Source organism: Calypte anna, chromosome 1 (genome assembly GCF_003957555.1).
Source record: "Calypte anna isolate BGI_N300 chromosome 1, bCalAnn1_v1.p, whole genome shotgun sequence".
NCBI lineage: Eukaryota > Metazoa > Chordata > Aves > Apodiformes > Trochilidae > Calypte > Calypte anna.
Window position 1 is genome coordinate 123,844,816 of NC_044244.1, and position 13,635 is coordinate 123,858,450.

The following is a 13,635-nucleotide window of genomic DNA, read 5'->3' on the forward strand; positions in this document are numbered from 1 at the left end:
AATGTTGATGATAGCTACTGAAGGCTGGAGCTCCATTCATCTACTGGTGTAGATCTGAGTTGAAAATCATCCGTTCTTCAGGTCTGTCTTGCAGTGCTGTGGGTACCACTGATGTTAAAGTTTTCTGGAGCTAAGAAGTTGCCACACGTGTGTATAAAAGCTGATAGGATAAAAATATGTGGTGATGAAAAAGCTTATCTTTCCTGTCTCCAAATTAAGCCAAACCAAAATGTATCCTGAGCTTCATTCAACCACCTTCCTCATGGTGAAGAACCTCATTGGCACTTACCCAAGATGAGACACTGAGAGCTAACCCCAGGCAAGATGTAGAATTTCTTTCCAGTACAAAGTGTTCCACTGCATCAATTACCAAAGAGCAGGTACCACAACTAAGGGAGTATTGCTTGCTGCAGACAGGATTACCCAGATCATTTGGGCACGACAAGAACTGGCTTACCAGCCAGCCATCTCTGTGTATGCATCATATATCATCACCAGTAGGGAGTCTGCCCAGAGCCTGGGGCAGCCTGGAGAATGGAGAGAGTTGAAACAAAAACATGAAGATTAGTAGGAACACAATATGAAGGGAAGAAACTATGTATGATTAAGTACCAGAAGAACCAGCAGAACAAAAGGTAAAATGCCTGAATAGCCTTTAAAAAAGGATGCACGCCCTGCCCGAGACACATTTTCCAGCAGTAAAATGGAGACAAGGGGTTTTATACTAAGCCAAGAAGACCTGTACTGTAAGAAGATCCCAGCCTAGCAGACTCTCCAGTCCCAACATCAGTGTGGCAGCATGCCATATATATCACGTATGTTTTTTCCCATTAGCCCATGACTAAGAATAAGCTAGACTAAAAATTAGAGACCTCAAGCCAACATGATATTCAGACTAGGAATTTCTCCATAAGAGCTGATGGTTCTTAATGGATATGAGATCTGTCCAAAATGTCATTTTATGTGGCCCTCAAGAAGAACCCCAAGGACAAATGGTGGACTTGTCAGCTGGTGTCCCTTGTCCTCAGTGTCACACACAAATGATCTAAGTTACATCTGGGCACACACATCTTGGTGCTTGTGAGTGTGTGTTCTGTGAGAGTGAGCAAAACATATGAGGGAATGAATGGCTGTGAAACTGACTTTCTTGGAGATACTTGTAATAACTATCATTTCCTCTTTCCATCATATCTTACAGTGAGTTTTGTCCCAGAGATTTCCACCCTCACAACTGGGCAGGTTTAGTAACTCTGCCTGCCTCCCAGGCAAGCTGGATCAGGGTGGGTTGCCCTTGCCCATGTCCCATGCTCTGCCCAGCTGTAGGGACCATGTGCTGGCAGAACCCTTGTGCAGGTCAGGTTTGGTGGATTGAGACCAGGCTGCAAACCAAGCTGAAGTGGTGTGGCTGTTTCCCAAAGCCACAGAATGTAACAAACCTGGCTCCACGTGAGCTGCCTGATGGATGCAGCCTGTGCATCACTGGTGCCAAGGGATTAGTAATTTGAGATGAGATAAAATGCCCTCCCAGAAGTTTTTCCAGAGGGCTGATTAGCTGACCAGTGGAGGTTATTGGCATGTGAAAGGCAGGGACAGTGCATGTTATGTTCCACATCCACGGGATTTCTTAGAGGGGACAGTGAGCAATGTGTTGACCTGCTGAATCCCATAATGGTCTATAAATATTGATTAACCCCTTACAGAGTCATTTTTTATGTTTGTAGGTGCAACCTAAGAACAGGTTGACTTATTCTTTTTTTCTTTTTTTTCTTTTTTAAATTACTGTCAAAGCAATTGAGACTAATGCTGCAGTGAGCAGAAAAAATATTTCCCGTTGCTAAAGGTCCAGCACATATAAGATATGTATGATTGCTGTGGTGTAACCGTCTGTCTTGAATATAATTCAATTTATGGAGTTTCCTACATGCAGCAGTAAACAGTGTATTGACTGTATTATTCCACTGAATTCACAAACCTTCACTGTAATTGTATTTTAAGATTATTTTTCTTTTTTACATTTGAGATAGTTTAATTATGGAGGTTAGGAGCCGCTCCACAGGCAGAGTTAAAAGGAATTTTTTACTCAAAAAGTTTAATTTTCTTAGCATGTGCCCTTCAGAGATGACATCAATTGAATTTTTGAATGCTTTACAAATTAAATACACTGATTAGAAATTAAAATTAATTCACTTTAGTATGCCAGAGCACGTAACAACCAATGTACAATTTTTTTTGTGATGGTGCCCTTTATCTCCTTAGCAAAAGCACACAGTGTTATCTGTTGCTTTGTACATGGCAGAGGCATTATGAAGGAGCTGCCTCTCTCCCTTCCTCCCAGCTGAACTCAAAATTGCTGAATTAGCTTGCAAAACACGAAGGCTGCATGCTACAGGAACCCTGCTGTGTTACCTGGTCTCTGAACCACTGAACCAAATCCCCACTGGAGGAGTTATAAAGCATTTTGAGTGCTGATCTGCTGTTTGACTGCACAGCACACCTCTACATATCACACCTATGGAAGCCTCCTGCCAGTATTCATTTCAGTATAAACAGGCATTGGAATGGGCTGCCCAGGGAAGTAGTAGATTCTCCATCCCTGGAGATATTTAAAAAGAAACTGGATGTGGCACTCAGTGCCATGGGCTGGTAACTGCAGTGGTAGTGGATCAAGGGTTGGACTTGATGGTCTCTGAGGTCCCTTCCAACCCAGCCAATTCTATGATTCTATGAAACGTTTGGAGGGAGCAGTGGTCATCTCCAGCTGCTCATCCTCATAACTACCTGTCCCTCAGACACCAGAGATGGTTGGTTGCCATAGTTTGCTAAAAACAGCTCTGCAGAGGGCATTTCTCCAAAATTCTGTCTCTGCACTCAGCAGAGGTGACACAGTCCTCAGATGGGTCCATTTCTAGGAGCACATCTCCAGTGCCATTTTTGAGTTGTGGCTGGTGAAAAAGCTCTGCAAGAGCCTTTGGTCTGCAACTCATGAAAGAAAATGCTGGTGAGGGGGGAAGGGTGGGAAGAGATGATTAGCTTAGCTTCCTGAGGCTGCATCCACCAGGCTGACCCCACAGCCAAATCTGCCAGACCAGATTTCCATGGGGATGCCACCTCTAAGTCACCCCTGAGGCTTATTGCTGTTCTTAAGAAAGCAGAGCAATTTAGTCTAACAGCACAAGGAATAAGATATTGCCTCTTCTGAAGTTCTGAAGAACAGTTTTTCATGGAAGATGATTTTCAAATGCAGAAATAATAAGGTTAAAACTGAGTGTTGATACAAAAAATATTTTTTTTTCAAAATCACAAGATACTTGCCACATCTCCTCCAGAGGAGAAGAAAAAAGGAAAGGACAATTAGACTGTAGAAATATCGGATGTGTACAGGGGAGGTTGAGAGTTGATACAGCTTCACAGAAGTTGCTTGGCAGGAGTGGTGCTCTGAAAGCCCCACGTTTTCATGAGTTGCTCCAGGAAACCAGGCAGCCATTTATCCAGGTAGTCTTGTGGTTCCCGTTTCTTTAGCACTGATTTGAAATGCATGTTCTGGTTATTTATTTTTAATGTTTTCCCCTCAAGGTGTCACTGTAGGGTAGACTTAAGGCTATTTGCAAGTGCCAGCTGGGCCTTTTCATTCCTGAAAGTGTTTGTCTTTCTTTGAAATGCAATCTCAACTACAAACACCTTGGGTAAATAATGCATGGTTTGAAGGTAATGCAACATCTCCATATAATGTCAGTCTCTCTTAAATTACTCTTCTTCACTTTTTCATCTTTTATCCATCTTTGTGTAGTTCACTTAGCAAGAGGAAGATTTGTGAATGGCTAAGGCATTAGGTCAAAGCCCATTGAAAAACAGCTCTATTGCTGGTACTAGAATAATGCTGCTCTGGGATACCACGTCCTTCCTGTCCCTGCAGTAAGGCTGCTACTTAGTGTACTATTGAGAGCCCTTTCCAGGAACTCTTCAGTTTCATGTGCAAGTCTTGTATCCAAGAAGCTGTCAGCACTGACTGACATTTTACCTGGGATCTCAGGTGGTCAAAGGCTTAAGCAGTCAAGTGCTTGACTCTGCTGAACTGGAATTGAGATGGACTCCTTTCCTATTGTTTACTCTCCAAGTGGTGCAATTGGTAGGAACCTTCAGTAGTTTGAGAGGAAAAATGTTATTCCAGTGGCAGCAGGAGAAAGAAACCTCATACTTCTCCCTATTTTACAATAATTTCATTTACCTTGTCTGGACCCTGTGACGCCTCCATCAAGCAAGATACATGCATGCTGCCCAAACAGCCATTGTTTAAAAAAATGTGTAACACATTAAATTTTCCTGCCTTTCCATCAGGGAGATGAAGGGAATAATGAGATCACCTGTGATCCTTGTTGTAGGTTATTTTAGACATTTCCCTTCACATTTGGTTGCAGTTAGCCAATGAGCTCGAAAGCAGTGGTTTATAAGTATCTGGATGAAAAATATCCAGTGGATGAGCTAGGGAAATTTTTTCTAGTGTGACTCAGATCTTGCTAGATCACTCAATTTGCTTATGTACAAGTTGCAGAGAGGAGGAAGAAGATGTAACCACTCATTTAAGCATCCTCTATAAGGGAGTTAGTAATTTACTTATCAGCATGGTAGTGAATGGTATTTGGTCTACTGGTATTTGGGCTGATGCCTCTTCAGCTTCCTTGTTCTTCTATATCCTGTATGCAATGCACCCAGATACTAGTGACAAGTGTCTTCTTCACAGATGGTGATTTCCAGCAACATTCACCTCAGTCTGCAGATCCTGTGATGGAGTTGATGAGCCATAGAAACAGGTCCATCTTCTTAGTCTGGAATCTTTCATGCATGTCAAGTTCAAAAGTGCATTGGTGGGAGAAGGCAGCTCTCACTGGTGGTGATCATTCTGCTTCTGTCTTCTAGAAGTCAAGAAGGCTTTCTAGACTTTTTTTCCCAAATCCCTTATGCCAAATACTTGATCAAGAACACCTAATATGGAAAGTAAGCACACAATGAGGGCCAGCAAGAAGAGCACGGCTTCTGCCTCTCCCCCAAAATGCATTTTGTCACATTTTTGTGGCATTTTCCTATTGTTGACAGCAATGACATACTGAAATTGATACATTTGCTGTCAGTAGCAGAAGATCAGAGCTACTTCTCAGAAAACGATTGGCTCAACAGCAGGCAGTATGAGGAGAATCTGAATTAAAGCACTCCTGGCTGACATATATGGAGAGATGCAATTAGGGGCCATTAAGATGAGCATCTCTACTTGTGATGCAGTTGTGATGATGTTTTAATCCAGCCTCTGAATTCTAATTACATTCACTTACTGTGTTAAGAAGTTATTATGAGGGAGTTAGAAAATACCAGCATTTAGGTTATGTCTGTGATCCAAAGTGCACATTACACATGAGTCTCCAATCACTTTCTTTAAAATATAGTTTTTAAATCCCCTTCAGAACAGGAGATCTAAACAGAAAAGCAGGAATTAGAAGCTAGATACGATCTGAAATCTTACTCTTTGCTGCTATCCTTGCTCACAGGGTATACATGGTTAGTGAGAATTCACTCATGTTCTTCAGTACACACCTCTGTCAGCTTTCAGATGCCTCCAGCCACTCCTCCCTCACCCTCTGATGCAGTTTTCTAAAATACAACTGCTCTTTTCCTGAAGGACCATGGTGCACTGAGCCCAACAGGCTCTTCCTGAAAATTGTCTCCTACCTGCAGATTTCTGGTTTAGTGAAGCCTTATCGTGATTTCACCCTCCTACTTTTATGCATTGTCTTGGGTTAGTGCAGGGGTGTTTTGGAAGTAGGGGAGCCACAAGAGTGGCTCCTGTGAGAAAGTGCTGGCGGTTCCCCTGGTTTAATTTCTGGACTTGCCTCCGGCCAAGGCCAAGCGGATATGGGAAGCTGGATGCAAGTAACATATTCAAGAAAGGGAAAATGAAACTGCAATAATAATAATAATAATACCTGCAGAGCAGAGGAAAGGAGGAGGTGCTAGCAATGCCAGAGCAAAGACACCGAGGACAGAGAGGAAGGAGGGGGAGGAGTTGCTCGAGCAGAGATTTCCCTGCAGCCCGTGGTGAGATCGCCAGGCTAACTATGGAGGAGCACGGTGGAGCAGTCCCTGAAGTGTCACGGGTGGGCAGACATGGAGCTGCAGCCTGTGAGGGATCCCAGAAAGGGTCAGATGTGTCTGTGCAGCCGTGGAGGAGCCCGTGTGAGAGGAGGTGACTGCTCCCGCAGCAGCCGTGACTCTGTGTGCAGCCCAGGCGGGAGCAGTCTGTGCCTGAGGGACTGCACCTGTGGGAGGGACTCATGTCCCAGGGGTTCCTGAAGGACTCTCCCGGGAGAGGGACCCCGCCTTGGAGCGGGGGAAGAAAGAATGTGAGGAGTCCTCCCCCTGAGGAGGAAGGAGCGGCAGAAACAGCGTGTGGGGAACTGACCCTAAACCCCCCCTGCCCCTCCCTGTGCCCTGAGGGGGAGGCAGCAGGGAAGGGAGCTGGGAACGGGGAGAAAGGAGGGGTTTGGGGGGGAAGGTATTAAGATCTGGTTATGGTCCTGTTGATACCAAGTGGTCCTAAACTCTGACAGCATGAATTCGCTGCTTGTGTCTGGTGAACCTCACATCCATCATTTAACACTGTGTTTGTGAAATACGGTTTCTGCTGAGTAAAAGGATAGAAGTAAAGAGCGGAAAACCCACGGAGTGCAGAACCTTGGGCTTGGGTTTTCCCAGAGCGACAAGTCTAGAAGGGCAGTCACCATGAGACCAAAAAGAGGACAATGTGCAAATGATTCAGAGGGAAAATAATCATAGATTACTACCATTGACCCCATAAAGGTTATGCCTACATTGCAGCCAAAGATGTAATTGCTGTATATACTGGCATATCCACGCAGTTTAACCTTACTAATTCAATAATAATATCAAGTTTAAGAAATTCAGTAACAGTAGAAGCTCAATCACAATAACAACATCAGTGAAGATAAAATGACACAAAATTCATCTCCATTCCGTTTCCCAGGCAGCCAGAGTCTCAGATGATCTGGACAGCTTAAACATACCAGACCATAGGTTTCAGTGCATTGTTATTATCATACCTGTCACCTGCATTAAAGCCAACACATATGTGCACAACTTGCATACCTTGGATTTTATCACAGATATCAGGAATAGCATGGCTTAAGAGTGGCATATACCATTTGCCTGTCCCTGACTATGATTATGACAACTCAGGTGTGAACACTGCTAAGTGATGAGGCAAGATTTGATTTAATTTCTTTAGATATAGTTAAAGACCAGATTCCAGTGAGATACAACTATGTGAAAAAAATGAGGAGTCTATGCCACTATTTGATCAAACTCATTAAAGCTAACCACTATGAAATAATACTTTTCTGGTTTTTGGTGGTTTTTTTTTTTTTTTTAGTACAATAAAAATATTCCTTTGGAAATAAAAAAACTTCCTAATACACAAAAATCAATATTTCTCAGGAGAGAAACTGTGTTGTATTTTTAAACATAGTCCCTCAGAACAGCCCAGAGTTAGACCACAAGGATAGAAAGTAAAGATGCTTTTTCCATTCAGAAAATAAGGGCAGATCACTGAGTTACCCGTATCTGTTCAGCTCTTCAGCATTCATTAAGCTGTGAATGTCGAGGTTCAGAGAACACAGGAGTCACCTTATAGTCGAGGATATATAATTGCTCTATCCAATTTTATTTGTCCCACATAATGTGGTATGTCAGTTCATGACATATTGATCCAACTTACAGAAGTAATTTTTTTCCCCATTCATTGAAATTACAGGTTAGGCTGAACATGTTTGAAGGAGATGTCTATAAATTATGTCAGCTTTCCATAAGTCTACATTCAAAAATACAATTTAAATCAAAAGTATTAACTAATTGTGCTTAGTTTTTGATTTAAGCCTACTCTGCTTCTGGAATATGTAATTACCAAAGTTGAATTTGGCCAGCTCTACAGAGGATTGTACAGGTTCAAGTGGTAGAGGAAAGAATTCAGTCTCCTAGATCAATGATGAAGAAGTGTTCTGCGATAGTGGCTCCAAAGAGAAGTCCAACAGCATTTCAGAGCTTCTGTTTTTTTCCTAGTCATTCCCCAGAGGCCAGTGGATGGCAGTGAGTTTCTGGGTTCTTTCCAGTATGGTATCTTATCAAAATACTGACCAGAGTGGTGCTGTTTGAATGAAATGAAGATGGGGTATCAAGCTGGAACAATTTTCTGCATATGAATGCCTTATACACAAAGTATACCTTTTTGCATATTTATCATTTTTACTTTTCCTGTACCCCCCAGTATGAATTCCATCAGAAGGACTGTGAAAGCCTTCTGCTCAGGAAGCTCTTGGAGGAGGGTCACTCATGGAAGCATCTCTGCAAGCCTCAAAGGTGTGAAATAGAGAAGGATAGTGTCTCAGGCCTTAAATGAGGATCACAGTTTAAATTGTGATTATTCAAATGATTCCTGCATATTCCCAAAGAAAGAGGTGACCCCCTGAGACTTTATACATCTAGGAATCAACCACATCCTTGGGAACTGCGTTTTGACCCATTTGCCCATATCCACAGCATTTTCTATGGGATAGCTTTGCCAAACCAGCAGTTTAAAAAGTTACAAACCAAGGTTTTTAATGTAACTTTTTTGGATTACCAAAACGTGTATTCAGTTGTCTTTAATGAATGCCGTAGTACTCTTGAAGGTTAAATTTATTACTCCTGAAAGATTTCAGCACTGATCAAATAAAAATCTTTTGATGATACATTCCCAAAGGATAACATTAGGTTTGTAGGAGGATTTAAAGGATTATGTGAGGAATTGTGAAACAGTTTCAGGATAACCTCAAACTCATGTTTTTGAATGACAGCAGCCTCAGTGCAGAATTCACAGTGGGATCCTTTAATTTCATCCCAAATCTTCAGCCCGTGTTCAGCTCCACAAGTCTTCAGCTCCCAGGAAAACGGGAGTCTCTGAAGGGCTTCTCTTTCCCAAATAATTTAGGTATCTTTACATTCCCCCTCCAACAGAAGATGTTTATTTTCCCCTTGCACTGCTGAGCCATGAAGTTGAGAAGTGGGGGCCGGCGAGGAGCCCGGCCGCACTTGCTCTCCCTGTCTGCTCAGCTCACCCGATCTTTGCCAATCTCGGCAATCTTTTTGACAGGGCAGTGAGAAGATCATGAATCTTTGGACAAGGATTTGAAGGTTGGCCAGGAGAATTAGGCTGGGGGCAAATGTCAGGCTGAGGGGATTACTTGCTGCTAAAGGAAGGTTTGTATTTATTGTAGGATTGACCTACAAACCCCGTGCTCCTTGCAAAGCCAGGAAGCTGAGATCTAGTTGTTTTGTTTTTTTTTCCCGAGGCTGTGCATTTGAGAGCCTTTCCCTTTGCAAACCCTTACCTCACATCCTATCTACAGGAGAGGGATTCCTGTGGGGAGCTGAGATAAAGTTGATAAAACAGGGATTTCTTGCAACTTAAAGACAACCCGAGCTGCTGCCCTGCTTAGTTGGCAGGAGGGGAAGATGTCCTTGCTTGCTTGCCAGTCAGCCTGGGTTATCTCCCTCTGAGCTCTGGGCCAAAAGCAAACAGCTTGCAGGCCATGTGGCACTTCAGTGTAAGCAGTAAACATCACATTAGTGTTTGTATGGACCCAATGGCCTGTCACTGTGGGTTTGGCAGAGCTGCTGGAGCTGATCCGGCATCTGCGAGTTTTGTGGGCAAAGCAGCTGGGAGCACTTAGGGACAGCTTCCCCCTGCCCCGGGGGGATGCATGGGATTGGGGATGGGGAAGCAGGGGGAATGGCCCATGGCCAAGCCATCTCTTCACCCACACTGAAAAAGAAAGACAAATTGAAATAAGAAGCAACGCCCATGAGCTCAGCCCTGCTTTGAGCCAGGGAAGACTGGAGCAGAAGGGGAACAATGCTGGTGTCACCTTGGGTGCTCCCAAAGGGATGGGCAATGAGGAGGAATATGGGGAAACCAGGCAGACCCTACCTAGCCATGTACTGGCAACTCTCTCCTAGAAGAGTATCAGAGACTAAAAGTCACTTCAGACACTCTGTCTCTGTAAAGCTCCACCCCCGGGCTCTAGCTTCATGAAAATATTTTTCTTTTACTCTTTTTACTCTTTCATTCATTACTGCTGTTCTTTCCTTAATATAGACTCAATTTGCACAGCCTCATGGGCTAGAAAGCTGTTCAGTTTGACCATAGCCATTATAAGGAAGGGGTGGGTGGATCAAATGGGTGCTGAGGAAACCTCAGTTTCACAAGCATGATAGTGCTGCCAGGAGGTTTCTTTTTTCCCTGGGGGAAAGCTCACAAGCCTCCCTGCACAAAGTCATCTGGGCTTCTCTACAATGACACCAAAACATGTTGTTGGAAAAAGCAGAAGCCCAACATTTTGGGCAAATGCAGAAAATGGGGAACATGGAGAACTGGGGTACAGAATCTCATGGTTCCTGATAAAGGAGAGTCACTTTTTTGGATATTGATAGTCTTCCAAAAGCCTCTGCTGTAAATTATACAGGAACAATGGGGAAGAGATGTGTTGTCTGGGAAGATTTGGGTGTCCTTTTTTAATCTCCTGGCTCTGAGATACATAGGCAATGTTAACATGAAAGAACGGTCTACTGGACTTGCCTCTTCACTAGGATGCTCCTCTTAGTGAAATCTCTCACAGGCATCTTTTCCAGTTTTGTGTTTTCCTCTTAAGGCAGTTTATACAACCTACAGATTTTTCCACAGGGGAGTCGCAAGGTGGAAACTGAACCTTTGGCCTCCAGGAAAAAGTTCAGAGGCCTGCTCAGAAACTACTCTTTGGGAGAAAAAAAATGAAGGAGAGAGTTATAAATCAATGACCAAGGAAAACTCCAGGTAAAAGAACTAGTTCAAGCATAATGTTTAAGACTGAGATTTCCAAAAGCACATTATGATTTTGAGCATCTCACTTCATGGCTATTCCACCAGGGAAGTCTTTGGAAGCCTTACACTAAGAGAATAAGTGCTTGGCATTTCCTGAAAGTTATGTCTCTGTTAGCAGCTTTCAAGCGGTGCATGAAGAAAGGAAGCTATTGAAAAATCACAAGGCCGAGATGTTCTTTAGTGACTTACAATGGTCAGACAAAACATATTGTCATGCTGAGACACAGCTCTTCAACGATTCTGAGCAGTTTTTTTCTTTCTCTGAGAGAGAGATTAAATACTACTATATCTGAAATCTTACACTGCGCTTCAGTTGTGTCATGAAAGATAGAATTCATATTTGATATTAATAGAGCAGGTGAAACGTGAAATGATATTTCTTTAATCTTTAATGAAATTTCTGGTTTTAGCATTTACCTCATCTGTTCAGTGACACAGAAGAGCTAATAATATCACTGTTTTTGAAGTAGTTATTCACTACAGGCTGCCAGATTTTCTAAATCTGTAGGAGACTGTTTAGATGCTCCACTGATGCATGAAAATGATAATAATAAATAAAATCCAGTGTCCTTGAGGCCCACTGAGCAGAGATGGAAAGGTATAATTAAAAAGAAAAAAAATTCTCCCAATATGCCACCACAATGGAACAGGCACACAGCATTTTAGAAAATAGGAGGTTTTTGGGAATTAGCAAGAGCAGTGTGGTCTCAGGAAGTCTTCAACTGGGTGTGCTCCATAGCTTGGATAATCAGTACAATCAACACTGAAAAGTTGAATGGTGCTTTCTGAAGGAAACTGTGTACTTGCTGAACAACTTCATTGATTCAAAATTTAAAACTGCTTTTGTAAAACTCCAGGAGATGGGAAAGGTTACTAAAGAAGATGCAAACTTTTGTGTGGAGAAACTGAATTTTTCTCTTGAGGATGCATAAATATTATGCATGACACAAAGTATTCTATTAGTTTGTCTGTTGATGGTTTTCTCTCAATTTCTCTTCAGGTCCTAGCTGCTTATCCTTCATGAAGTAGATGGACCAGGGCACAGCATCAGGAAGAACCTTTTGACTGAAGAGCAAGATGAAGCAGAAACAAGAGGAGGTCCTGGAAGGGACACAGGGGAAGCTCCTGTGGCTGCATGACCTGAGTGCTCACCATGGGCAATGGCCAGAAAACAGGGAATCATGGGGCAAAGACAAATATGTGACTTCCTACAGTTCTCCAGAGTCACTCCCACAGACCCCCTTCAGCCTCTATACTCATTGGCACACACTCAGTGTCCTCTCTGCAACTCGGCCTCTTTGCAGGTGAAGTAGATTGTGCAGATTGTAATGTCATTTCCACCTTGATTTTCCATGACTTCAGCCTAGTTTTTTGTTTTGTTTTGTTTTGTTTTTTTTCTTTTTCTTAGTGGCCAGTGCTGACCCTCTTGAAACAGATTAACATTGGAGTGGTGTCCAATACCTGCAGTTATACTTTCAAAAATCATAGTTGTTCTCCAGTACCAATAAATCTGGCCAGTAATGGAGCTAATATAAACCTTGGCCATTCTCCCAGATGACTGTCCTAATAATAGAAATGCCCCTCTGAGTAAGTAGTGGATACTGGGGATCTGCCAGGTGATTTTCATTAAAAAGAGCAATTGGTTACAATATCCTTGGCAGGATCCTGCTTGTCTTCCTCCAAGCACCACTGGGATGAGCAAAAGAAGGTCTTTCTCAAGTCTTTCTCTACCCTCTGTTTTCAGTTCTCCTTGCATTGTTAGCACTTTTCCTGAAATCTCTGCTCTTTCTTGTGGTGCCTCCAAAACCTGATTCTCTTTGCTTTCCAGTTACACATTTTTTCAACATATAACACTGCAAACATACTCATTCTCTTGCCCTTGCTCCAGCTTGTAGGTAACCTCCCAAGCCTGAATAGCCGAGCTAGGGAGCAGCTCTGTCTGTGATTTGGTGTTTCCAGGTGAGTTTTTCCTCCATCTGTCTTCTTTTACAGAGAACCTGAGACTCACTTCTTCCATCCACCCTGAAGAGAGAAGAGCTGCTGAACTGGGAAGGCATCTGGTAAACCCACCAGGCTGCAGAGGTCAGAGATAAGATGTGCACAAGGTAGTCACAAAAGCCACTGGAAAACACCAGTGTGAACATTAAGGCTCAGCCAGCTTCAAAAAGACAATTTGACAATCTAGATGTTCCCCCAGCCCCCTGACCTGTCTATTGCTGCAGACCTCCTGTGCCCTGCTGTGGGGCTGGGAGGTTGAGGTTGCTTTGGCAGGCCCAGGTTCCATGGGTACCTTCCCCAGCTGCATTTGGGGTTTTCAGAATCATTCTGCATTGTTGTGGTTCCTCTGCCAGCACCAGGCACAGGAAGAAGTTGAAGAGCTCTCCCCAGGTCTTTTATCTCATGTTTCCCTTCTGATTTATTAATATCCACTTGGAATTTAATTTTCAGAAGAGATGTACCAACAATCACAATTTCTGCTAGATTCTTCAGATGTGACCCAGAAACCTTACTGGAGAGCACTGTGCAGAATGCTTAGCAAAACTCACCACAGGGCCATCTGAGTGCTGCCATTTGGAGTATGCCTGAACCATGCCCCATCTGTTTCAGATGATATATATATATATATATATATATATACACTTATTAGCAGCTTAGACTTAGATTAATCAGCCTGGAGA